We start from the raw sequence: 26,268 nt of genomic DNA, 5'->3' as shown, positions 1-26,268 counted from the left end.
CTATGAAGCTTCACGGAGAAGACGATTCGAATAATATGTCTTTCTCATGTTTTACAATTTCTCCATGGGTTACCATACAAAATATTGATGGGTCGGAAACGACCTGCCAACGTAAGATTACGGTCAAATGAAGTACATAACTCATTTGTAATAAGGATATTCATCTGTAATTAGGATAATTATAATATATTATTTTATGTTTAGATGTTATGTATTTCGGTTATAATGTTGTAGCCAATGGATGATTCGCATGCAACAAACAATCGGCGAAAAAACCTTCGGATTTTCAAAAAAACCTTCAAAATTATTGAATTTTGAAGCATCGCCATCCTATTGTGCATATTAATTTAGTCAAACCAGCGGAAAAGGTAACTCCCGTGAGTTGTTATTGATCTGTAACAGAATACAAACTTAAAGGGAGCCTTTTCATCAGTTCTTCTTCTGAGCCGATTTTCGAGGTATAAAAAGTGATTCAGACAAAAAAAGGATTTAGCATTTAACTTACCATTAAATTTTGGACATGAGGAAAAAAATCGAAAAAATAGATAGAAAGAAAAAATAAAATGGCAGACCTAACAACACCTAACGCATTTATTAGGAAGTATCACAGTGCACAGCAGTCTGAATCAGGAAAAATCGTGATCGTTTTAGACTAGACTGTGAAAAATGTATTTTATGTACCTAGTGTCTTTAGCAGAGCTGCGAAATTTCGAAACTACGAAATGAATATCACACAACAGGAATTTCATTCTCTCAGATTGAGACTGATTTTGAGTGCCACCCGTGTCAGTTCTCATTGGAAGTAATGTCAGTGAAAAAAATGATATTGTTTAGAAACATGTTACATATATTTGATCTGAGCCAATCCAATGCATAAAACCGATGAAGTAAATGAGCATCTACATTTTCAAACACATAAACATCGCTAAAACAACACAGCGCATGCGAAATCGCAGTAGTCAGTAGTTAGATATTCATAGCCTTCAATTTAAACTGATATTCTGTTACTGACAGTGAACATTCGCAAGTTTGTTTCATAAAAGTTTGTTTCATAAAATAAAACCTCACTCTTGACGTCTTTCGATTTTCGATTAATCCCCCTAACAGTTAAATGTAACAATTTTTCAATAGATGTGACAAAAGAAATACAAAATCAACAATCGTCAATGACAAAATATGTTTACAATGTAGAAAGTGTCATAAATGTCAGAGTTGTTATATTTAAAACTAGCTGACCCGGCAAACTTCGTCTCGCCTATTTTAGTTTTCAATTTAATAATTTTAAACATTTCAAATTCTTTGATTCCTTGCGATTTGTTTATATCATTTGAAATGATTTGTTTTATCGGAATGACAACATCCTCGACTATTGGCTTTTGTACATCACCTCTATTCCGGAAATATATTGAATGCATTTCAGTTATTTTCATTGTTTTTTAGAAACTGAAAGTCCAGGGTCAATGCTTGGCTTCTATACATCGTTTCGATTACGGAAATATCCATATGTAGTAGTATTCGGTTATTTTCGGTTGTTTCCCAGAAGTTGCCATTTAACAATTCAAACTGGTGACTGAGGTCGATTTTTAGCTCCTTGCATCATTCTGGATCCGATGATACACATATTGGGTGGTATTTGGTCACTTCAGGCTATTCTCCAGAAACCGTAAGTCGCCATCTTGGATTTTAAAATGGCATTTGGAGACAACTTCTGACCCCTGAGCGTCATTTTGGTTGAAGAAACACTCATATTGGGTGGTATTTTGTCATTTTTGGCTGTTTTCCAGACACCGGAAGTCGCCATCTTATAATTCAAAAAGTTGTCTGAGGACGATTTGTGGCTTCAGTGCATCATAACAATCCCGGAAATACTCATATTGGGTGGTATTTGGTCATTTGCCGCTGTTTTTCAGAAACCGGACGACGCCATCTTGAATTTCGAAATAAAATGGCATTAGGTGACAATTTTTGGCCTCTGAGCGTCAATCTGGTTGAAGAAACACTCGTATTGGGTGGTATTTGGTCATTTTCGACTGTTTTCCAGACACCGGAAGTCACCATCTAACAATTCAAAATGTTGTCTGAGGTCAATTTGTGGCTTCAGCGCGTCATTAAAATTCCGGAAATACCCATATTGGGTGGTATCTGGCCATTTGCCGCTGTTCTCCCGAAACCGGAAGTCGCCATCTTAGATTTCAAAATGTCATTTGGAGTCAATTTCTGGCCTCTGTGCGTCATTCTGGTTAAAGAAACACCCATATTTGGTGGTATTTGGTCATTTTCGGCTGTTTTCCAGACACCGGAAGTCGCCATCTTACAATTCGAAATGTTGCCTGAGGTCGATTTGTGGCTTCAGTGCATCATAACAATTCCGTAAATACCCATATTGGGTGGTATTTGGTCATTTGCCGCTGTTTTTCAGAAACCGGAAGTCGCCATCTTAGATTTCGAAATGGTATTTGGAGATATGTCAGAAGAAGGAAGGGTGTCGAAACATTATGGACATGTTTGTTACACCTAAAAACATTCACTTGCCAAATTTGGTTATATTTGCTTGATTGTTTCTCGAGCTGTGCGAAATTTTAGTTTCATTTGTATGGTACCCCTTCCTTATAGAAGAGGGAGGGGTGTCAAACCATTATGGATATATTTGCTACCCTTATAAATATTTACCTGCCAAATTTGGTTCCATTTAGTTGGTTAGTTCTCGAGAGAAGCAGAAATTTGTGTTTCATTTCTATGGAACCCCTCCCTCACGGAAGAGGAAGGGGAGTCGAACCATTATGGACACATTTGTTACCTCTAAAAACATTTATATATCAAATTTAGTTGTATTTGGTTGATTGGATCTCGAGCTGTGCGAATTTCGTGTTTCATTTGTATGAAACCCCTCCCTTGTGGAAGAGGGAGGGGTGTCAAACCATTATGGATATATTTATTACCCCTAAAAACATCCACCTACCAAATTTGTTCTATTTGCTTCGTTAGTTCCCGAGATGTGGAGGAATTTGTGTTTCATTTGTTGGAACCCCTCCCTTCCAGGAAAGAAGGGGTGTCGAACCAATATGGACATATTTGTTACTCCTGAAAACATCCACATGCCAAATTTGGTTCCATTTGCTTGGTTAGTTTTTGAGATGTACAGAAATTCGAATTTCGTTTGTATGGAACCCCTCCCTTCCAGAAGAGGGAGGGGTCTCAAACCATCATAGAAACCTTTCTCGGCCCCTAAAACCCCCACATACAAATTTTCACGTCGATCGGTTCGGTAGTTTCCGAGCCTATATGGATCAGACCGACAGACAGACAGACCGGACTGCATTTTTATAGGTATAGATGTATCAATAATGCACTAAAGTCGCTTCTTAAATTCCGGAATCCGCGTAAAAAAACGTGTGAACTCCAAAATCCGCTTAAAAATACGCGTAATTTCCGGAATCCGCGTAAAACTAGCCGCGTAAAAGAAACCCGCGTAAAAAAACCGTGTAAAAAGCGACCTTAGTGTATAGGTCTAGGGCCGAATGAACTAGAGATGTCCAGCATCTTTTGTATCCCTAGTCACCTCGTACACCAACAGATCGTGCATCTTCTTTCACCGAGTGCGAGGCCTACCACAGAGTGTCCACGGCCACTTCCTGCTTCTATACTGAATATAGTTTCGGCGGTTCTCTAGTCAGGCATTCTGGGTGCATGTCAAGCCCTCTGTAGCCTGCTACACTGTATTACTTTTATTGTATCAACATGTGCACATGTATACATGGTACAACTCGTTATTCATGTGTTTGCGTCGCACTTCATCTTCCAATTCACTACCAAGTATCGATCGCAGAACTTTACGTTCAAAAACTTCGAGCAACTGTCGCGTCGATCAGTTTCTTTAAGTGTTTATGGTTCATGTTCGTAAGGGGTTACTGGGAGGATCAGCGTCTTATACACCACCGGAACTCCTACGCTTCCTCTCAGCTACCAGGTACTTTGTATTCGGTATTCGTCGACGAAGGATTTCGTTAACGGTCTCAATCTGAAGAACAGTATACGGGAGAGCACTTTGTATGCAGAGTTGAGCAGCGTAATGCTTCAAAAGTTGCAAGTATCCAGTCGACGGCTCTTCTTGTTCTTGTAAAATTCTCATCGCTTATCTCTCCCTCTGAATATTGCTACTGTAAACCAGGCCTATGAAGGGCGCCATCTATTTTTATGACCCAAAAATAACACGTGACATTATGGGACCACGGTGGGCTCGAAAAGAAAACGGAGTGAAAAATATGTTACAAATAAACCCAGTGCAACCGCACAGGCACGTCTAAGGCCTGCTGTAAACAATTACTATTTAGTGTTGCCAAATTTGTCACAATCGTGCTTCGTCAGAACTAGAAATAGCAGTTTAAAATTTAGTCTAGACATATCGTGTGCGACCTGTATATTGAAAATATAACAAAGTCAAAATATTATGATATGTTAAAAATGACAAAAAAAAAAACATCATGAATGTAAAAAATGTCCGTACTGCTTAATATACTAAAAATATTAACTCTTTCAAAAACAGTTCCTTGGTTTATTTTCTTTAAAAGTCACATATCAGTATATTTCAGACGTCTTACGTCTATAGATTGAAGGAAATAGAAAAAAGTAGTTTTGACAAAAAAATCGTTATCTTGCAACAAAGAGAGAGGTCCTACAGAGCGGGGGGTATTCCAATTGACACTAAAATTGGGATTTTTCCAAAGTTACACTAGATAAATAATTCCCCCAACTTTGAGCAAAATCTATAATGGTCGTGTCCAAGTGCATGCTTTTTCGTGGTCACATTCACATTCACGATACACAAGGTAAAAATCGGAGGATTTGAAGTACGTGTGCAAAGCCATAAGTGTACCTAACATATGATGACGGACTTTACGAAAGCCATCAAGTGATAACTTTTGGTGGAAACTTTTCAGTTGCCGGATTGTTACAAAACCGGATGGGAAAAAATGAATAAATTTACCTCCATATTAACTGCATGTTTGTTCGATCATAACAGGAAGATAAACAAAATAGGATCCTCACAATCGTAACGTCTCCGCTCGGACAATCAAACAGAGAAATTTCACGTCTCACGACTCAATGTCACGAGGTGAGTTGCCCGTCGAAGCGCTTGTTGATCCGAAATTATCGCATCAAAACACGGTGATATTCACATCAAAAGCCAACCGTACCTAACGGAGCGTAAATCGTGCAGCATTTTCTCATTTGTTTTCCCCTGATTCTTCGGCTCTCTCGGAAAAACTGACCCTCGTAACCGTCCGCTCGTCAAGAGATAAACCAGCAGACGAAAGGCACTGACTGAGAACGTAACGCTTCCGATTCCTGTCCTCGTTACGCTACCGCCGCTGTACCAATTCTCTCGCACACGAATGATGACGACAACGACGACGGCGGTGGCGGTTCTACGATGATCTGGAAGCAGTTAGATGCAAATCGTATGCCGGTCGTGTTGGTTGAATCGTCTGTGCACAGAAGAGCGCGGCAGTGTCGCCGTAAGAAAGTACAAGCGTCCGCTGAATTACAAGTTTCCTGCACCGTAGCTCCGGTTCTCGGGAGATTGATGTGCCCTTGCGCGCGCGTTTGGGACTCCGGATTGCGGTTCGTGATTGATGGTGTGGTCGTCTAGTGAGTTCCGAGTTTTGCTTGTTTGTTGTGCGTGCGATCTTGACAAGCGAGCGATTATGGGTCTTTGCGAAGTTTTCGAGTGAAACGTGCCGGAAGTGAATTTCCCCGAGTTGGGTAGGAAGAGCGTGTGTTTCCTTCTTCACGTCTCGTAAAAGAGGTTAGGTCAATATTTGCGTTGACCGGGCAGGAAAGCTTGGATCGGAAAAACAATGCTAGCCTGTTGACCTGATTGCAGGATCAAGTAGTACTGCTGGCGGGGGCCCGAAAAGTTATTGCAGGGACGTGCGAACGTGCTAGAGATTCTAGTGTTCTCTCAGTAGTGCAGTCGCATGTTATTTGTGACAAAAAGTGTGCGAAATAATAGAATAAAATTAAAGTTCGGTTGATTACATCGGTTGAATTTAATATTTGCCTATAGAAAGAAAAAAAAAATGCAAATGCGTTACGCACCCACATAATAAAAATCAGCGATGTGACAAAAAACGAATGGTTGAAAGTGGATTTATTGCAGAATAAATAATAAAGTAAGTGCTGCTGGATGATTAACGACGCAAGCGTGTGGATAAACTCTGAGGCGAAGTGGTACTGCTGCTGGTGGGCAGGGAAAGCCGACGCGTGTGTGTGAAGACAAACGGAATGATAAATTGGTTGTTAATTAAACGGCACATTGTGATGAAAACGTAGTTTAATAGTGTTTTCCTTTGTTGAATCAGCACTGGTTGAAATATTTGGACGACCGAGCAGCAAAAAAACGGCTCCAACAGTAACTGCATCAATTGGGCGCTTCAATTTTCTGAACAGTTGACTGACGCGGTAGCGGTGTGCGAGGAAGGATCGAGAGACGGTAGGAATTCGCCTCCATACAAACTTCATTATTGCGTATTGCGTCGGAATAATTGGAATTCATTCGTGTTGCATTGTCCTGGGTATGTAAATATTTATCATTTATATGAAAATTAGCAACAGTATTGTGATGGGATAAAACCGTATATACATTTTTTTTCAAAGAGGGTGCTTTTCAATGGAAGAAAATAGCGCCTTCACACAAAGCTCTGTTGTTTACGCCTGGGCGGGATAATTTTGTTTTAAATATTTTATTTTAAACAAAGCGGAAATTTGTTCTTTATAAGACATTTGTTTGGGATTGCTTTCTTTCAAAAGATCTTTTTCGTGTTGAATTATTCGCGTTTGGTTACACTACTTGAAAAACTTGAAAAATTTCTGTTTCATCTAGTTTAGAAATTCTCGGTTTAGGTAAAAATTATAAATTATTTTTATTTCCGACTATGCATTATGGTGTCTCAGAATTGCATCAAGTCTGGAATCCTGGGAGCTCACCCTCCAGATAATAGGAACTGGTTTTACGAACAAACTTTTTTTCGGCGGCAAACCTAGAAAAATGATGTTTTCAACTGATCCCGATGAGGTTTTTGAGAAAAAAACGGGTTTTCTTATGGAAAATCCAAAAAAAAAAACATGTCTAGTTATTTAATTTTTCGTGGATCCTAATTATTTTATATTTTTTTGCAAGTTTCTAAGGTCCCAAAATATGCAGTGAGAATCTGTTTTGGTTTGTTTATAGTCAATTTAATTTGCTGAATTTCTTCTCAATCCTTTGGAAAGAAGCTTTTTCAAGCACATTTGGACATTCAATCGTTAAAAGTGGCTATCAAGCCTAATGCTTTCATCAACCAAATACCGTCGAAAGATGGGGATTTTTATGGGGAAAAACTTTGCCCCTACGATTCCAGGCGTCCTACTATACATTAAGGTTGGTATTTGCGTTTGAAATGGATTTTTCATAATTGAAAAAAAAAAAAAAATCAAATCAAACATAACTGTTTTGTGGTTCAACGAGGACAGTTTTCAAGTCCCCGATCCGTATGTAACATGGCCTATACCATAAATTTTTTATTTAGCGTGTTTTCATTTGTCCTAAAATAAAATTCATAACTGCAAATCATATTGAAATGGCTGAAAAACAGAATTGCAGTGTGTGTAGTTAGGGATGAGCAACAGAATAAATCGGCAGTGGAATGTGATACGCATATAGATTGTGGAACAGTACCACCGTCCTCCGTTGTTTAATTGGTCGAAACACCATGCCGGAGACAGGGCGATTGTGGGTTCAAGTCCCGTCGGGATGCGGTATATTTTTCCAAATCTGTGACATATTTCCAGATCGCTTATTTTTCGTTTTCCCTGCTGCACACATTGTCTGCTTAATGCATTAAAGCCAACCCAATAAATTTCGATGAAAAATCTCTTTTCGATTCGTATAAGAGATAAAGGAACTATCCTTACAATTGGTTTGACTATACTGCCGTTCCAATCATAGTAGTCCCATGTTCTACACAAACCTTATGTACGCTGGGACAACTATGCTTGGAAGGGCAGTATATCTCTTTTATAAATTTTTTTGTTCTACTAATTTTTAAAACATTTATTCAAGATTTTCATGCATCTTTATAATATAACGTAAGATAATTTTGAACAAATCTTTTATAGCAATTAGTTTGATGAGGTTCGAAAAACTGATTAGAAACCTTATGATATAAAGAGTAGAGTGCAGTAACGAGGCTCGACGTAGGACTACAGATTGTATGATGATGTTTCAGTTACAATCTGACTGTTGAACATCACACAGTAATTCTAGAGTGCCTATCTAATAACTAGAGTGGCGCCGGGTCACAAAAAAAAAACAAAATAAGTGATCCAAATCATAAAAAACACACAGTAAAAAGTTCTGATTTAAACACGTCACGTAAATTTTTTTCTCATTTAAATTTTAGTTGCTTCTGACGTAAATCACAATTTCGTTTGATAATCATAAACCATTTAAATTTGCGTAGAATATTACGGAATTTTCTATCATAAGCGATAGTCTAATATGGAAGCGATCATAAGCGACATAAAGTCTTTATGTTGAATCGCATATAAAGAATGGCCTCCATCGCTTATGATAGAAAATTTCTTTAAATACCTCGCAAATATTAAGATTTTTCTACTGTGCAAAGTGCGCAAACAAGGCATATCTTCAATACAACTTTGTGTGCAAGTTATGATGTTTGTAACTTGCACACAAATGAATGTTGATGAGCAACAAATAATCTATACACATAGAAATGCAATCCTGTCTGTCTGTCTGTCTGTCTGTCTGGACTTGGAAACTACTGAACCGATTGACGTAAAAATTTATGTGTAGGGTTTTTTTAGGGTCGGAAAAGGTTCTTATGATGGTTTGAAGCCTCTTCCTTCTCTGGAAGAATGAAACACAAAACTCGGCACAACTTGGGAACTAATCAGACAAATAAAACCAAATTCAGCATGTAGAGGTTTCTAAGTGCAAGAAACATTTCTGTGATAGATTGGCACCCCTCCCTTCTATGGAAAGGAGGGGCCCATACAAATGTAACACAAATGCCTGCATAACTTCAAAACTAAATAAGCAAATGGAACCAAATTTGGCGCATGGATGTTTTTGGGAACAACAACTATTTCTGTGCCAGGAGACGTCGATAAAAATAAAACACATATTACTGCGTAACTTAAGCACAAATCGAACCAAATTTGGCAAGTGTAGGTTTTTGAGAACAAAAAATATTACTATGGTTATTTGACACCCCTCCCTATTTTGTAAGAGAGAGCTTTCATACAAATGAAACACAAATTCCTGCAATACTCAGAAACTAAATGAAAAAAAAAAACAAATTTGGTATGCGGATGTTTTTAGAAGCAATAAACTTTCAAATTAAGGTTCGATGCCCCTCCCTTATCTGGAAGTGAGGCCTATAAAAATGAAATACAAATTTCTGCATAACTTGAGAACTTATCTACCAAATGAAACCAAATTGACGTGTGGATGTTTTTTGGAGCAAAAATTATTTCTGTTGTAGTCTGACACCCTTTCCTCTTCTGGAAGGGAGGGGCCTATACAAACGAAACACAAATTTCTGCATAACTCAAGAAATAATCAAGTAAATAAAACTAAATTTGGCATGCGGATGTTTTTAATGGAAATTAATTTTGAAACAGTGATTCCCGAGAAATCCAATTTTTATTTTGCAAATCCCGTGAAAAAAAAAGCGTCGTGAAATGGACGCTCTTATCTAAACATATAAAAATGCAGTCCTGTCTGCCTGTCTGTCTGAGTCTCTACCTCCCTTCTCTTAATGGGAGGGGTTTCATACAAATGCTACAAAAAAATTGCACAACTCAAGAGCTAATCATGTTAATGTAACCAAATTTGGCATGTAAAGGTTTTGGGAGCGAGAACTATTTTTAAGGTACTATGATATTGGAATAAAAAATACCATCTAAAGAAGAGGGGGGGGGGGGGAGGGGGTGGTCGCATGAAATTACACAAATATTCCAACCAATTTGTTACAGCAGCCAAATATCAACTACAGATGCTTTTTTTTATTTCAATATGGACACTTCTGGCTGTTGAATTACAGTTGAAAATCACCCAATACCACCATGCCATTTTCGGAATCAGAATGATGGCCAATATGGGTATTTACAGAATCGTAGAAATTCACAGAGGTCACAAATCGACCTCAGACATCAGTTTGAATTCTAAGATGGCGACTTCCGTTCCTTACAAAACAGCCCAAAGTGACCGATTTCCACCTCATCAGGGATTTTTGGAACCAGAATGATACACAAAAGTTAAAGATCACCCACAGACACCATTTTTTTTCTAAGATGGTGACTTCCAGTTTCTTGAAAACAGCTACAAATGGCCGAATACTGTTTTTTTTTTCAGAATAAGGAAGATGCACAGAGACCTGAAATTGACTGCATAATGGCGACCTCCGGTTTTTGTGAAACAGCCGTGAGTAGTAACTCAATATGGGTATTTTTGTAATCGGGATGATGCGTAGAAGCCAAGAATCGATTTTGGACACAATTTTTAATTCTAAGATGGCGACTTTCGGCTGCTGGAGAACAGCTCAAATCGACTGAATACCACCCAATATGGATATTTCCGAAATGGGAAAATACCCGAATACCACGCAATATGGGTATTTCCAGAAACAAGGTGATGGACGGAAGTCAAAAGGCGAGTCATTCCCATGACTCCAACCATTGCAAACAGTTTGCCTTTTGAATTTGAATGTTTTAAATAACTGATTCGTCATGCATTTGCAGACTATAAACAAATAGCAAGGTCAATCTTCGAATGTTTGTAAGATCAATTGAAAATGTTTAATATTATCAAAAGTTAATCGACCATTTTCGATGTAGCTGGAATTTCGCATAGACGTTTCTATAGACAAAGGATGTCATTTTGGGCTATTTGTTCAATTTTCTGGAACACGACTCATTTTTGAGAAGCTGTTGAAAATGCTATTTCAAGAAGGTATTCATGATTACAATTTTTTAGAACCAAAGCGGTTTGTTTGATCGGTGTGACGTCTTGGGCAAAGTTGTAGATAATTATTTGGTCTTTCCGAAAAAAATAAACACTCCAAAAAAAAATATATTTTTTTTGGAAATAAGCCAAAAGAAAAAATAAAAATTCCGGTCAGATCATGAAGAAATAAAAAAAATGTTATGATTTTTTGAAAAAAAAAAATTAATTTTTTCGCTTCTAAACAGATACACTAAGGTCGCTTTCTACGCGGTTTTTTTTTCACGCGGACTCCGCAATTTACGCGGTTTTTACGCGGATCCCGGAATTCACACGTTTTTTTTTACGCGGCACGTATCTCCCGCGTAAAAAGCGACTTTAGTGTATTTACTTAATTCTTCTACACCACTTCTAGTGGACCTTGTCCTGTTCAAAGACTGTTCTTTCTCATTTTTTAAATAGAGACATATATTGCTTATTTTTCTCTCGAGGTACCTCTTTGAATGCGGTTTTGTCATTGACATTGCACATGTCGCTTCTAGTAACTCGAATCTAGAGAAATCGAACTCGTTTCGAGGTGGAGTTGGTATTGCGTATTATTTTCGACACCCAATTTTATTGCAGTTTATTTCGAGCAAACATTGACTCGAAAATAAATGTCAGATTTGTCTAGGGGCTAGACAACTTTATTTTCATGAAAGATATTTCGATAATATTATACGATATCGGTTGATAAATTTTCATATTTATCGTTTATCTGACACATTGACATCACTCCGACGCCTAATAATGCAACGATAAATACTTTGTAATATCTAAAATTGGAAATATTCCGCCAGATATCAATAGTGTCTTGCCCCTAGAGATTGGTATTTTTTACGTTTATAAAAAGATTTGTCCTTAAAACAAAATCTTAATCTTTGAATGTTTTATCTACGATTCTTCTAGTGATGAAAATGGTTTTGGGAATATACAAAGACGTAAACAATAAAATATGAGTATTAGGCTTACGTTGAATGAAACAAAGTTAGTTATTTCCTGATGCAAAAGAATTTTTTTTTTCATGGTTTCGTCAACATTACGTCAAGATAAGGCGGGGAGTACTCAAACCTATTTGAAATACAATATTTCTCTCCAAACTGCACTAGTACAATCCTGCTACTTTAAAGTTAGCCCTACTTTGAATCTACTCGCTAGTGGATCCTATCAAATGAATGTTTTTCCGTTTTAACAGATTTTTAGGGAAATTATTTATGTTTTAGTCAACAAACTCAACATTTATCACTTTCAAGCTAAAAGATGCTCGATAAAACCATTATGTAATGCCAGTTTTGCCAGAAGATCAACTGCAATAATACGCCATCTACTCGTTTCGTGTTCGAATCGAAATCGGCAATGTCAAATGTGGTCGAAACGAACAAAAATCATTCTAAACGAAATGTGCAATGCCACCCCTTATTTCAACGGATTAATACCACTTTATACAAGATTCCAAAATATATTGTGCACTTTAACATTAAAGTAGGATAGAGCAGTGAAATAGGAATGCAGAAGCGTGGGCATCGATTTGTTAAAGCATTTTGTCAAAGCAAGTTGCTTGTTTGTTTTGTAATGCTATGAAAACTGTAAACGAAGATGTGCTCTCTTCCAATGCATGCTATGTTACTACCACTCTGATGCACCGGGCCTCTCGGGTAAGAGGGTTCTACAGGTGTCTTGATCATGGCTGCCACCGGCAGCCAAAGAAACATGATTTTTTGGTATAAGTTATGACTTCAAACTAGCTAAAATCAAAGGCGAAACGGTAATTCAATAGAAAGATTAAAAAATCCTAATATAATACAAAATACTTGTAGGGATTGATGTTAATGCAAGTTGACTAATCTAGGGGCAACAACTTTGAATATTAACAAAAGTTGTGAAATCTGTTCTACTCTGCACAAAATGGATTTAGATAAAGGTGCATGAATTAAATCGTTTTGTTAGTATTTGAGAGGTAATTGTAAAACTTAAGATTCTATACCGAACTCAAAGTGACCACATGTTTAAAAAAATATCAGTAGAATTCCGTCTGAGTGGCAGGCTGCGCCCTCTAAAAATTTAATATACCTTTGGGGGTGTGCTTATTTTTCGAAAATTTATCTAGACTAGCATTTGAAAGGAGCGGATTTTTGTTTTCATAAATTGATATATGGGCACAATTTCGCCAAATGAACTGGAAATACGCAAAAAAAATTCGACCAATTTTGATTCAAACGAAACTTTGCTCATGTATGAGTGACTTAGCAAACTAAATCTTTTCAATAGATAGAGACATTTTGCAGACTCGACAGAAATTTTTTTCAAAGCATTGCGAGTGATTCAGTAACTTATCTTTTTTGAAATCAGTATGAACGGTGCTCCGGATGAATTTTCTCATTGCTGGAAAACCGGTTTTTCGGGGGAGTTGTTCCGAAACTGTGGAATTTTATAAATATTTGAACAGAATCTTACGATTATTGTTTCAAAGTTCATAAAATTACTTCCGCAGGTCATTTTTATGGTCTTGGGTGTAATCAAAGATGACTAGTACAAGATATGAATATTGAGAATAGGTTATGTTTCCATTTAATTCTATTACAAAAAATCGAATACCCTTTAATCGAATACCGTCCGCAGATACGTATTTCGGTTGTTACATGCAACCATCATCAGTGCTTATGTGGAAATTTATTTAGTACAAGATACCTGACTCTTGCAGTATGCAGCGGACACGATTGTCGCTGGGCGTGAAAGAAAGTCGAACTAATTTGTATACTAGTAATTTGATGATGACGGCAAGGTGGCGGAAGGTGAAGCAATTTTTCTTAATATCCTTATGTGGTTCTGCCATCTAATTTTCAATACTCTTGCACGGTGCGGCCATCTAATTTTTCATATCCTTATACGGTGCTGCCATCTAGTTTTCGTTTCCAACTGGTGGATTATGCACGATCAATCGAATTTGCTAATAACCACAGTTTCATGTGCATTTAAGTTATCAGATGGTATCACTGACCGTTGTAAAGGTGACGTGGGCAAAATATATGAAAAAACTGGAAGTCAGGAATCTTGTTGTTTGGTGGAAAGGTGATATGCTCTCAAAATGGTCCTTCCGGAACAGATTTCACTGGAGATTTTAATGGCCATAGAAACAATGAAATAACACATCGTCAGATACCATTTAATATAGATATTTTCGAAACCGGGATGATATCTAGCGACCGGGAAACGACCCACCAAGCCATTTTACTTTCCAAATTAGCGACTTCCGGTATATGGAAGAGAATCAAAATTGGCAGAATACATCGAACATAAGATTTTACAGAATCGGAATGATGCCCAGAGACCGGAAACCAACTTCAGACGCCACTTTGAAATTTAATACGGAGACTTCCGGTTTCCAGAAAACAGCTACAAATGACCAAAAACCATCTTATATGGGTGGTTTAGGAATCGGGACGATGTCCAGAGACTTGAAAATAACCACAGAGGCCATTCATAATTCCAAAATGACGACTTCCGGTTACTGGAAGAGAATCAATTTTGGCCGAATAGCTTCGAATATGGGTATTTCCAGAATCGGAATGATGCCCAGAGATCGAAGATCAAGTCCAGATGCCGTTATGAAAATTAACTTTAACTTCCCGATTCCGGGAAACTGTCAAAATTAATAAAATACCACCAAATATGTAAACTTTCGGAATCGGGATGCTGCTGTTGCTGCTCAGAGACCTAAAAACGACATCAAAAGAACCGGAAGTCATCACCCTGAAGTTCAAAATGGCGTGTGAAAAAGATTACCGGTCTCTACGCATCATCTCTAATCCGGGAACACCCATATTGGGGGGTATTCGGCCATTTTTAAAACTTTTTCAGAAGCCGGCTGCAGGGTTGATATTTGTTGACACGCTTGAGTGAAAGTGAAAAAAAAAACATCCATAAACGTTTTTTTTTTCACAATCCTTTCAGAGTTCTCCCTTCCCGCTTTTAACATGGAAGTGAACTGTCAAAACATCTCATTATATTTCATGCGATGGAAACAAGACAGCAAAATCAGTTTATTTCTTTTTACTATGCCTATGGACTATTTCACTCCCATGCAATGTTTATATACTCTTTCTTCGTTCTTTTGTTATTCGTTGACGAAGATTGTCAAGTCATCGGTCAGTGTTTCGGTGAGGTTCATTTTGGCTGAGTGGAACGAAATAGTGATCGACGACAACAATGGACAAACATATTACGCCACAAGAAACTGGCTCCGAAAGATCCACATAGATGTTTCTAAAGGCAAAAGATGCTATAATGGTTGAATTTTTTGGAATACGACTCATTTTTGAGAAGCTATTGAAAAATGCTATTTTGAGAAGGTGTTGATGATTACAAATAATTGTAGGGCCAAAACTGTTTTTTGATCGGTGTGATGTTTCGGCAAAGTTGTAGATAATAATTTTTTCTTTCTGAAAAAATTTACACTCTTGAAAAACTTATTTATTTTTTGAAATACTAGTTGAAAGAAAAATTGAATATAATAATCCAAAAAGCTAATTTTAAAAAAATAGAATTTTTTTTATATAAACTGCAATAAATTACCTATACAATGCAACCGATCCGATCATGGAGAAATCAGGAAAAAAGGATTGATTTTTTGAAAAAAAAAAAAAACATTAATTATTTTTTCACGGGGTAATGTTTTTATGGAAGGACAAAATTATTATCTACAACTATGCTAAACACACTATGCCAATCAAACAAACAGACTCTAAGTTTTTTTATTTCTCCGTAGAGAGCTCTATTGAAAGTTGAGAATATTTCTACAGCCATAACGAGTTGAATAATTGGCATAGTGTCTTCGGCAAAGTTGTAGATATAATTTTTTTTCTTCAAAAAATAAAAAAAATTTTTTTAATACTCAAAATGACAGGGTCGTTTTCAGGTCTCTAGACATCATCTTGATTTCGATAACACTCATATGAAGTATCAATTGTAATTGTACCAAAAATTTTGTCAAATCTTTATAAAATACCTCTGTTTCGGAATATGTCCACGAAAACCAGATTTCCGAGAATCTGATCGCTGACACTAATTTCAAAGTAGATAAGTTGCTGAATCGTTTAGTGCAAAACTATTGAAATCGGATGAAAAGTGTCAAACCTACTGAAAGTCTTGTAATTTGTGGGTGCTAACTTCCCGAAATTTGTGTTACTTTCTGGAGCATTGAATTGAATCTGCCGAAGATTAAAAGATCAATCATCTGCATTGGGCAGTCATATTGAAATAATTTGCAGTCGAAAGAATACTAGCGCTCAAACGAAACATTTCAGAAATTTTTGAAGCCTGCGTTAGAAGTCTGCGAATTTAACACACCACTGATTATTAGAAAAGTTGGCATGTGTTGTTAGGCGTTATTGGTCGTATCGTAACCTGGGGCCAAATTATTTACAATAATATGTAGCTACAGCTTTTGTATGTTTTAATCAATTATTTCTGGAATCAGAGCAATTCCATATAAAATGTCCCAATTTATTTTTTTTTAAATTACTGTTGGTAATTTGGCTGAAACTTTGCTCAGGTGTTGATGTTTCTGATTGGCTCACGAAAAGTTAGATTTCCACTAGTGCACACATTTCTTTACTCATGAATTGAATTGACTGAACTACTTTAATTAGGTTTTGCAATTGCTCTATAGGTTATTTGACACAGGCACACTCTCAATCAATTTCACAGCGCTACGATGAATCAATATTTGTTAATAATGTATAGTCAAATAATATGTACAGCCATCGAAACTTTGATGGTTTGCTGGGTAACAAGCAAAATGAACAGTTCACGGCGTGTAAAAAGAACAACTTTTTTTTAAAAAAATGGGCATCGTCAAAATCTTCACCATTTGAAAATATAGCTTTTTACCTTTCATTTGAGACCCTCCGGAAAATCATCCATCGCGGGCTTTCGAACAACTTTTTTTTTTCATTAAAAAGAATTCTGACAGCAAAGCGTTTAACTACCGAAAGGATAGTACGGTGCCACAAATAAAAATAAAAATGCTAGAACTTTTGAAGTGACACAGTGAAGGTTGTAAGTTAAGTCGAGTGCAACTTTCGCTCATACTAGAATTTTTTCAAACATCCCTAAAATTTGAGATTGTTGTCAAAATGCCGTTTTTTTCTCATCTCAGCGCATGAAAATTATTTTTAACTCATCTGTTTTCCAACCGATTTTGAATGTTTAGCCCGTTTTGGAAAGGGGAAAAATACAGTTTTCAAAATAAATACAGGTTTGTACTAACTTCATCAAAATATGTGAGTTATTCGAGCGTAAATCTAATTTTTTAAACTTCTTCACGCAAATGAGTTATATGTTTCTTAAGAAAATTAGAATTTTTTACTTGTATCGAAAAATAATCTTTGGACTGTTTATTTTACGGTGCTACAAATGAAAAAAAAAGCAAGTAATTCTGATGTCACCAAGTGTAGGTTGTAGCTCTAGTCGTGTGTTACTTACGCCCAATCTTTAAGTTTTTCAAATTCCCTTAAAATTTGAAGTTATTGTCAAAACTCCGCCTTTGGACCGTGGTTCACATGTTTATTTTCAACTCGGTCATTTTTCCATCAATTCTTTATGTATAGATCGTTTTGGAAACGACGTAGCTTTTTTTACCCCTCCCCATCGTAGCAGTTTTCTTAGATTCATATTTGCTACGTAGTTCGGGTTGACCTCTCCCCCCCCCTTCTTCCCATCGACAAATTTCGTCACAAAACTGCAAACCCCTTTCCCCCCTCGAATGCTACGTCATTTATATATGTTCCCAAAGGCGAAAAATAGGGCTTTCAAAATGTATAAATAAATCTATAGATATGACTTGGGTGTACGTGTAATGAGTAGTTTTAAAAAAATGAAATATATTGTTTTTTTTTTTTAAATCTGAGAACAAATTTTCACACATCTTTATAAAAATGTAATTTAAATGCTTTATAATTTGTTACAATCCACACTAGGTGGCATCAGAAGTTGTTGCATTTTCTTCCATGCGTAGCACCGTTTAATAAACAGCCCAAATATTATTGTTCAATGAAAGTCAAAAATTCTGATTTCCTTAAAAAACATGTTACTCAGCGAATTATCAGCCGATTTCCAAACAAAAGCATCTATTTTATTTCGTTTTTGAATATAGTTTCAAACTGCTAGTGTACTTGTAGTATTTTTCTTTAAAAAATAACTGACAAATTTCAAGTGAAGTTGAAAATTTGCGTGGAGAAGTTTGAAAAATTAGATTTACGCTCGAATAACTCAACATATTTTAATGACGTTAGTACAAACCTGTATTTATCTTGAAAACTCCACTTTTCCCCTTTTCAAAACGGCTAAAACATTCAAAATCGGTTGAAAAACAAATGAATTAAAAATAATTTTCATGCGCTTAGGTCAAAATACCGGCATTTTGACCATAATTTCAAATTTTAGGGGTGTTTGAAAAAATTCTAGTATGAGCGAAAGTTCCACTCGACTAAACTTACAACCTTCACTGTGTCACTTCAAAAGTTCTAGCATTTTTATTTTTATTTGTGGTACCGTACTATCCTTTCGGTAGTTTAATGCTTTACTGTAAGAATTCTTTTTAATGAAAAAAAAAGTTGTTCGAAAGCCCGCGATGGATGATTTTCCGGAGGGTCTCAAATGAAAGGTAAAAAGCTATATTTTGAAATAGTGAAGATTTGGGCGATGCCCATTTTTTCAAAATAAAGTTGTTCTACGATACACGCCGTGAGTTCTATGTTACGGGTCGTAAATTATGACTCAGCATGTTGCGGTATTAACGAAATATTAATGAAGTTTAAAATCAATACTAATCATCAGTTGAAAGTGTACATTTGCAGCCACATTTGTTTCAAACACAATGCCAAACAAAATGCATAAACAAAGTTTCATTCGCCTCTCACGGTCCCAACAAATGGTGCTCGCAACTAACCCCAACTTTTTACTTGAGGGACCAATTTCTACACCTTAATAGAATTTTCTAATCCCTCCCTTCACAAAAAATATTCTTTCCCACAACATCATCCGGTAACCCATTATTACCACCTGCCATTCGCCTTCGAAACTCGTGGGTACCTACTGGAAATTTCACAGCTAACCGCCCTGCTTTCCGGCAGCGAGCGACCGTCAAGTGATTCAATAATTTCGCATTTTGGGCCGAGGGGCTCTTCGGGTGCGTCCCATCCGCTTTCGCAGCCGACCGTGTTGAATGTGGCACTCGCAAGTTATAATCTCAATCTGGCCGGGTTTCTATTCCACTTTTCGACACCCGTCCACCCCGCTCGGTTCACGTTTGTTACGCTCCGCCGGGGCAATAATAAAGAGCTTAAAAATTACGAGGCAAAAACAATAAAAATGAGAAAATTATTCAGCGTGGAAACAAGGGTTGTGCGAAGGGGTGACCGCTCCGGTGTGTGGGTGGTGGCCTTTTGCTTCGGATTTTATTGGCTGTTTGTAAGGGCGGTTTTTTCTTTCGCCGGTAATTTGCTGATAGGCAATGTTGCGAGCTCAATTACGATGACTTCCTACTGCCAGAAGCTTCCGCAAATGGACTGGCAAGCTAGAGAGGTCTGCTCATTATATGAGGCTTCGAGTCACTCATGTTAGAGAGTGGAACCGCTCTGCAGGAAGATGGAGTTGGACGAAGTTGTTTTCAAAGGCAAAAGTTGGTGAAGGTGTGGGACGTAATTTGTAGCTCATGGTTGAATGCGTGTTTTCGCTATCATGATTCGGACGAATGCATAACATTGCTTTTCAATCTATCGATGCATTCGATTGACCTGAACCAGTTAAATTGTGTTGAAGGGTGACAGTTTGTTGCTCGGAAGCATCAAAAGCACCTAGAGAACTGAAATTGTACTTTTTTTTGAGCTATTCGTATCATTGAATTTCTCTGTTTATCGCTACTAAACACAGTTTTACAAATATAAAAAAAACTTCCTGTGCATTTTCAGCTGAAAATGCAGGAAAAAAATTATTGTGTTATTTATTATTTATCATTTATTATGATAGTTTTGGCGGGTCTCTCATCAGGCATTCTGGCTACATGTCTAGCCCACTGAAACCTGCCACGCTGCATTACTTTCACTATATCAGCATATTTGTATACCTGATTCAACTCGGGATTCATGCAGATTGGTAGGCGCGTTAAAAATTACTCCGAAATATTTTCGCGTAATTCGAGTGTATTCTGCTGGATTTATGGAAGAAGAGTCTGAAGTTTGAATTGATATAATAGTTCAAGTATGCATTGTGTGAAGTTGGCATGAAAAAAAAACGATATCATGTGAAAATCGTCCGGCAAAATGCGTTTCAATTTTCTGTTTTTTTTTTTGTAAGCCACATCCAACGAAAAAAAAAATGTCAAAGTGTTACGTCATACAGTGGCAAGTGCTATTGTAAATGTTGAACGAAGGCGGAAGGAAAAGGGTCGAAGAACCTATGTACCTAAATCTAAGTATTCTGCTTTTATTCGTTCAATTATTGTGTCATATAACTAGCGCCAGTTAGCAAAAAATGTTTCAATAAGAAATTGCTAGAAAGATAATTCTAATTGGAAAATTTTGCTGTAACACCTGCATTGTCTGTCTGTAGGGATGTGCAAGTTGTTACGTGTTAATCGATATTTTTTCGATATATACACAGAAAAAAAATATTTTAATTTTAAAAGTGAAATAAATCTACAAGCAGTAAGTGTCATGTTTAGTTTTTGCGTTTCATGCGTCTCGTGGGAGCAGTGTACTGACGTCGGCGGGGATACTTTAAATACCCTGCCTGTGTTGTCAATTAGCTGTTTTGAAAATAATTGGTCTTTTATTTGTTTATTTTTTTGGTAGATGCCAATCTGGGTGCATTGCTTACAATATGTCGAGATTTATTTTAGCGTGGTTTTGTGGAGTCGTTTCATTTGCTAAAGCTCTGCTTGAACAATCAGAATTGCCCCAATAAGTGAGAGCTTTAAACCTTTGTACACGCTGGCTCTAACAACACGGCACTAGTAGCATTAGAATATAATTCAGAAACTTATCGCGGCCTGACCGAACAGTTATGGACGTTTGGGTATAAAACTGACCCTTGTTTTATGATTTTTCTAGCTTTTGAAAAAATATTGAAACACATAGACAATTTTTATTAATTATGTGAAAATCTTGTTGGTCGGAATAGCAACTAAATTTTGATTGCGATTGCTTTGGCATTTTATCAATCAACTTAGAATTCTGTGTTGTTCGATATGCATATTGCATTTTTTTTTAATTTTTGAGCTATGAGTGCATGAAACTTTGCCAGATTTTATACTTAGTAGGTATCTTAACTTAAATACAAAACAAAAGATTATCGGGGCGAAGCACCGTGTCCTCTCGCGTATGCGTCGGTGAGAGGGAATATAGCGGTCGTACATAATGCTCCAGTGTAAACGTGTTTTCGGCCTTGGTGAGCTTTGCTCATCTAAGGATTATCGGTGTATTGTGATTTCCGAGGTGTACCAAATCATTATTTCGGAGACTGTACGCCTGTTGGTTCTTTTTTAGCACGTTACGATTCAGAGTAGGTTTCGTTCGTTCGATAAATATTGTAATTATTCAATCGCGATAAAGACAAACCCTGCATGGATGCCAAATCTATTTCTCTTTCGCCGGGTCCCTTTTTTTCCTTTTTTTTCTCATTTTAATAAAGCAGGTGTTTTGGCTTTTTCGTCATACCAGTGGTCGGCACGCTCTTGTTTGCTTTCGGAGAAGGTAGTTCAGTTTCGCGCACGGTATTTTGACTGCGCTCAGTGTGACTATCTTAATACGGCGCTCTATCGGTTATTTGAGCTGGTAACAATAGTTTTCGTAGTTTACTGTCGGCGTGCGGTTGTTGCGTTTTACGAAATCCATTCGTTTCTAGGTGAATTTGAATTAAGTTCACGGCATTAAACGCGAAGTTTGGTGTGATACAGACTGTTAACGATTGGTATGTTGCCGAAGATCGTTGCGCGGTTCTATTTATATCGTCTCCTGGTGGCCGGTTGCCCAGAGACCGAGAAGTAATTATATCGTGCGCGAATTTGTGCAGAAAAGATCGCAACATCAACCTCGATGGATCCAGATCAATTCCTTTCCTTTAACACTAATTCCTTCCTTTGATACTTGTGGATGATGCAGAGGATTCCTCGGTCTCTAGTAGCAGCAAGTATTGAACTAACACTCCCGATATCCCTTCCTCTATTGATCTGCATTGGGCGTGGCCAGCTTCGTTATTGACCAGTGAAAAGAAAGATCACCAGGAATTGTACACTGAAGATGGTTTGCTACTCCTAGGCACCATTTCGACGGTTCTTTGTGCAATTTCAGCTGATTCTGGTCAATCGCGGGCAACACACGGGCGATCAAATATGCTATGCTATGCTATGCTGATTCAACTCGTGATTCATGCATCTGCGTTACACTCCATCTTCCAATTTACTGCCAAGTATCGGTCGCAGAACTTTAAAAACTTCGAGCAATCGCCAATCAGCTTCCTTCAGCGTCCCTGCACATGTCTGGCCACCAGAAGAATCAGCGTTCAATACTGAGCAAGTTTTGTGCGAATTCGCAAACAAGATCTCAGCTGGTTATGTAGTCTAAGGAAGGCCCTGTTCGTAGTTGCAACTCGTCGTTTCGTTTCGCGGCTCATATCGTAGTCACCTGTCACAAGCGCACTAAGCTAAACGAATTCATCAACCACTTCAAATCGTTCCCCATCAATCTTCACTTCAGCACCAACACCACCGGAAGTCCCACGCTCCCTACCAGCTACAATTTACTTTGTTTTGGTAGAGTTGTTACTGCATTTCAACCTCCCCACTTCTCTCTTAAAAGACCTAAAGGCCTCCTCCACGGCTCTACCGATGATATCAATATCGTCCAAAACCAAAGAGCTTGTGAGATTTTGTGATGATCTTACCGTGTCTTTGCAGGTTTGCACTTTATATTACACCCTCAAGGGCGATATTGAACAGTAAGTAGGAGAGCGTATCCCTCTGCTTCAGTCCATCTAACGTTACTGCGCACCAGCTATCAGTACTCATGATTTTGACCCTTCCAGCGGCATAGGACTAAGCTAAAATAGTTTCGTCGGCAAACCGTGTTCCAGCATAATCTACCAAAGCTCGATTCTTTAAATGAGCCGTATGTAGGGTTTGCAATCCCGGGAACGATTTCCCGGGAAATAGCTTTTCCCGGAACCCGGGAACAGAAATATTGATTCCCGGGATCCCGGGTTTCCCGAGTTCCGCGAAAAATTTTGTAAGATTCACTGTACTTTCTTAAATTAAAATCAAAAATTAAATTTAATACGTCAAACTGGTGCGACCTGAAATAAATTATTTAATAAAACTCAAAGTCAGTATAGTATTTCACGGTAAAAATCATCTTTGCATGTTAATTATTAGGCATTCATATGCTCTAAGACTGACTTATTTTAAGTCGTATTTAACTGATTTTTCAGTATTCTATCGTTTTCTTCCGGTTTTTCTCGGTCACAGAAAACCACCGAATGGCGAAATAACGAAATAAGGTAGTTAGTTAACCAAAATTCTTCCTCGGAATCTTACGCTCTAATCATCGGTGATATAAACTCCAAAAGGGTTTGTAATGTTGTTCTGTCAATTTGAGACTAGATTTGAGTGGCAGTTTATTTAAAAAAAAAATCGCAATGACATAGCAAACATATTTAATAGAAAAAATAGCGTTTAGGCTTGCTACCGCTCAAGTAAATCGTAAATGTTTACTGTAGTGTAAAAAATATTTTGCCCAAAAGTTCCGTACCAAATATAGCAAATATTTCCCTCGTCTAATGCCTGTCTCACACTCAGTTTTCTTTTCTTTTCTTTACAACAAACTAAAATAATTGGACACCAGTTTTCAATTAAATGTAGCAAGAGCTGTAATCGGTGATTTAAAAGTCAGCAGACTTGAGCAAAGTTTTACAGAAAACATACAAACAACATTTTTGATCTTAACGGAAAATTGTCAGCGGATCTGAAGCGAATGTTTGACGACATGAAGACCCTTAAGACTCCTCTTCTGCAAATATATGCTACAAAAATCGGGTACGAATTTCTGATGTTATTTAATTCATATTCAAGTGTTTTGTATCTCATTTGTTTTGCATTCTTCATGCGAATAGAGAATGAAATTATAAACAATTTTTTGTTGCCTTTCACTGATAAATTTTATTTAAAATTTCATTTTTGCTAAAAAAAATTCCCTTCCTGGTTCCCGGGAATTCCCGGGAAATGAGATTTTTCATTCCCGTTTCCCGGGAAATTGATTCTCGGGAATATTGCAAACCCTAGCCGTATGCCACCTCAAAATCTATAAGAAGATGATGAGTCTGCAAGTTATACTCCCGGAACTTTTCGAGGAGTTGTCGCAGGCTGAACGTTTGATCCGTCGTGGAAAGTCCCGGTAGAAAACTAGCCTAGTATTCGCCGACGGAGGATTTCGTTAACGGTCTTAATCTGAAGAACCAGATATGTTAGAGCACTTTGTATGTGGAGTTGATCAACATAATGCCTCGATAACTGCATTAACCTAGTCGATGGCCCTTCTTGTGGATTGGGTATATGAGGCCTTCCTACCAGTCGTTCGGCATTTGTTCATTTGCCCAAATCCTCAATATGATCAGGTGAATCCCATGGTTCAGCCCGTTTTTAGAAGTTCAGCCGGGATATCATCCTTCTCAGCGGCCTTGCCGTTTTCAGCTCACTAATCGCCTTTTTCCCCTGCTTCTGTGCTGGTGGTTTCACAGCTTGTTCGTTGCTCATAAACCTCATCCTATTCCTGTTTCGTTATCGTCTTTGTCATCACACATTACCGGCACAGGGAAGTCCCTGCCTCTGGATCTGTTGACTGTTCTATTGAAGCTCCGCACGTCGTTTTTAGTAAAGGTGTCCTCTGCTCCTCGTGCTCTCGTTTCTTCCGACGTTGAACTCTATTTTCGGCAGCTCTTACCTCCTTGTATCTCTCTTTCTCTGTTCTGACGCGTAGCTGCAGTCTGAGGATTATCAAATCTAAGATGGTGACTTCCGGTTTATGGGAAGAAGTACAAAACTGCGAAAAACATTTATAAATCCCCCAAATAGTGGTATTTCCAGAACAAGGATGACGCTTAGATACTGAAAATCGGTCCGACATTTCGAAAAAAATAAACAAAAAATCAAATCAAAATGGCTGCTTCCGGTTTCTGGAAATCTGCGAAAATGTATTATTCACTGCAATAATGCCTATGATGATGTTCAAAGACCTAATATCGATGTTCGACGCTATTTTCAATTGCAAGATGATGATTTCCGGTTTCATAAAAGCTGGGTAAATTTGAGGATAATGCTAACATGTTTCCGAGATACAGAAAAGTAATATCATACGCGATTTTAAAATTTGTGATCCCGGTTCGTGCAAGGCTGTGTAAAACAAGTACAGTTGCGTACACATAAAAACTTGAAAAAGATGTCCGATGGTATCGAATAAACTGTAAAAGCTGATTAAAATGTGAAATACTCTGCAATAACTAAATTTTAAAAACCGATGAAATGCTCTTATCGGTTTTTGAACGATTGCTTTTTTCAACTGCCATGAATTAAAATTCACGTTTTACGACATATGTTTTACATTATTTGATAACGGAGAATTTAGCCTTCTGGATAAAAAATACGTTTGACAAAGTAATTGAAGCTGATCTATTACTGAATAAAAATTTGATCAAGATCGATCAATATCGATGTAACAAAATAAGGAGGCATCCATAAATTACGTAACCCTCATATGGGGAGAGTACCTCTGCTGACTTACATCCTAACAAAAATAAGTCCCTCTTATAATCTTATAACACTCAGACAAGAGTAACTTATCTTCAGGAAATTGTAGTTATAGCGTGGTCTTGGCTGGAGGAACGAGGTTTTGATAAGACTCCTTCCTCTCGACAAAATATAAAGTCTACTTTAAAGGGTGTTTACGATGAAATTGCCACACACAAAATTAATTCGCAAAATTCGAGTTTTCATCCGATTGCCATAAAATTTTCAGGGATTGAAAAATTACTATTAAACTTCATTTTACCATTTTACTCGTATTATATTTACAGTCCATACGCAAATGCCCGCACCTTGGCCTTAACCCCGGCCATAAGATTGCGCACAACCTGTGAATCACCGGTTTTTTGCATGTAAACCCATACTTTCTTCAGTT

At 37.4% G+C, this 26,268-nt stretch overlaps 1 protein-coding gene across 1 annotated transcript in view; it reads left to right on the top strand.

Moving 5' to 3' along the window:
• The first annotated feature begins 5,464 nt into the window (after positions 1 to 5,464).
• Positions 5,465 to 26,268, top strand: part of LOC129718544 (uncharacterized) — a 435,671-nt gene continuing 414,867 nt past the window's right edge. The window contains exon 1 of the mRNA XM_055669415.1: positions 5,465 to 6,575. The gene's annotated coding sequence lies outside the window, so the exon portion shown is untranslated. The remainder of the gene's footprint in view (positions 6,576 to 26,268) is intronic.

The sequence above is a fragment of the Wyeomyia smithii genome, chromosome 1 (genome assembly GCF_029784165.1).
Source record: "Wyeomyia smithii strain HCP4-BCI-WySm-NY-G18 chromosome 1, ASM2978416v1, whole genome shotgun sequence".
In the NCBI taxonomy this organism is placed as follows: Eukaryota; Metazoa; Arthropoda; class Insecta; order Diptera; family Culicidae; genus Wyeomyia; species Wyeomyia smithii.
Note: the sequence above shows the minus strand (reverse complement) of the source record. Positions and strands in the feature narration are given on the sequence as shown.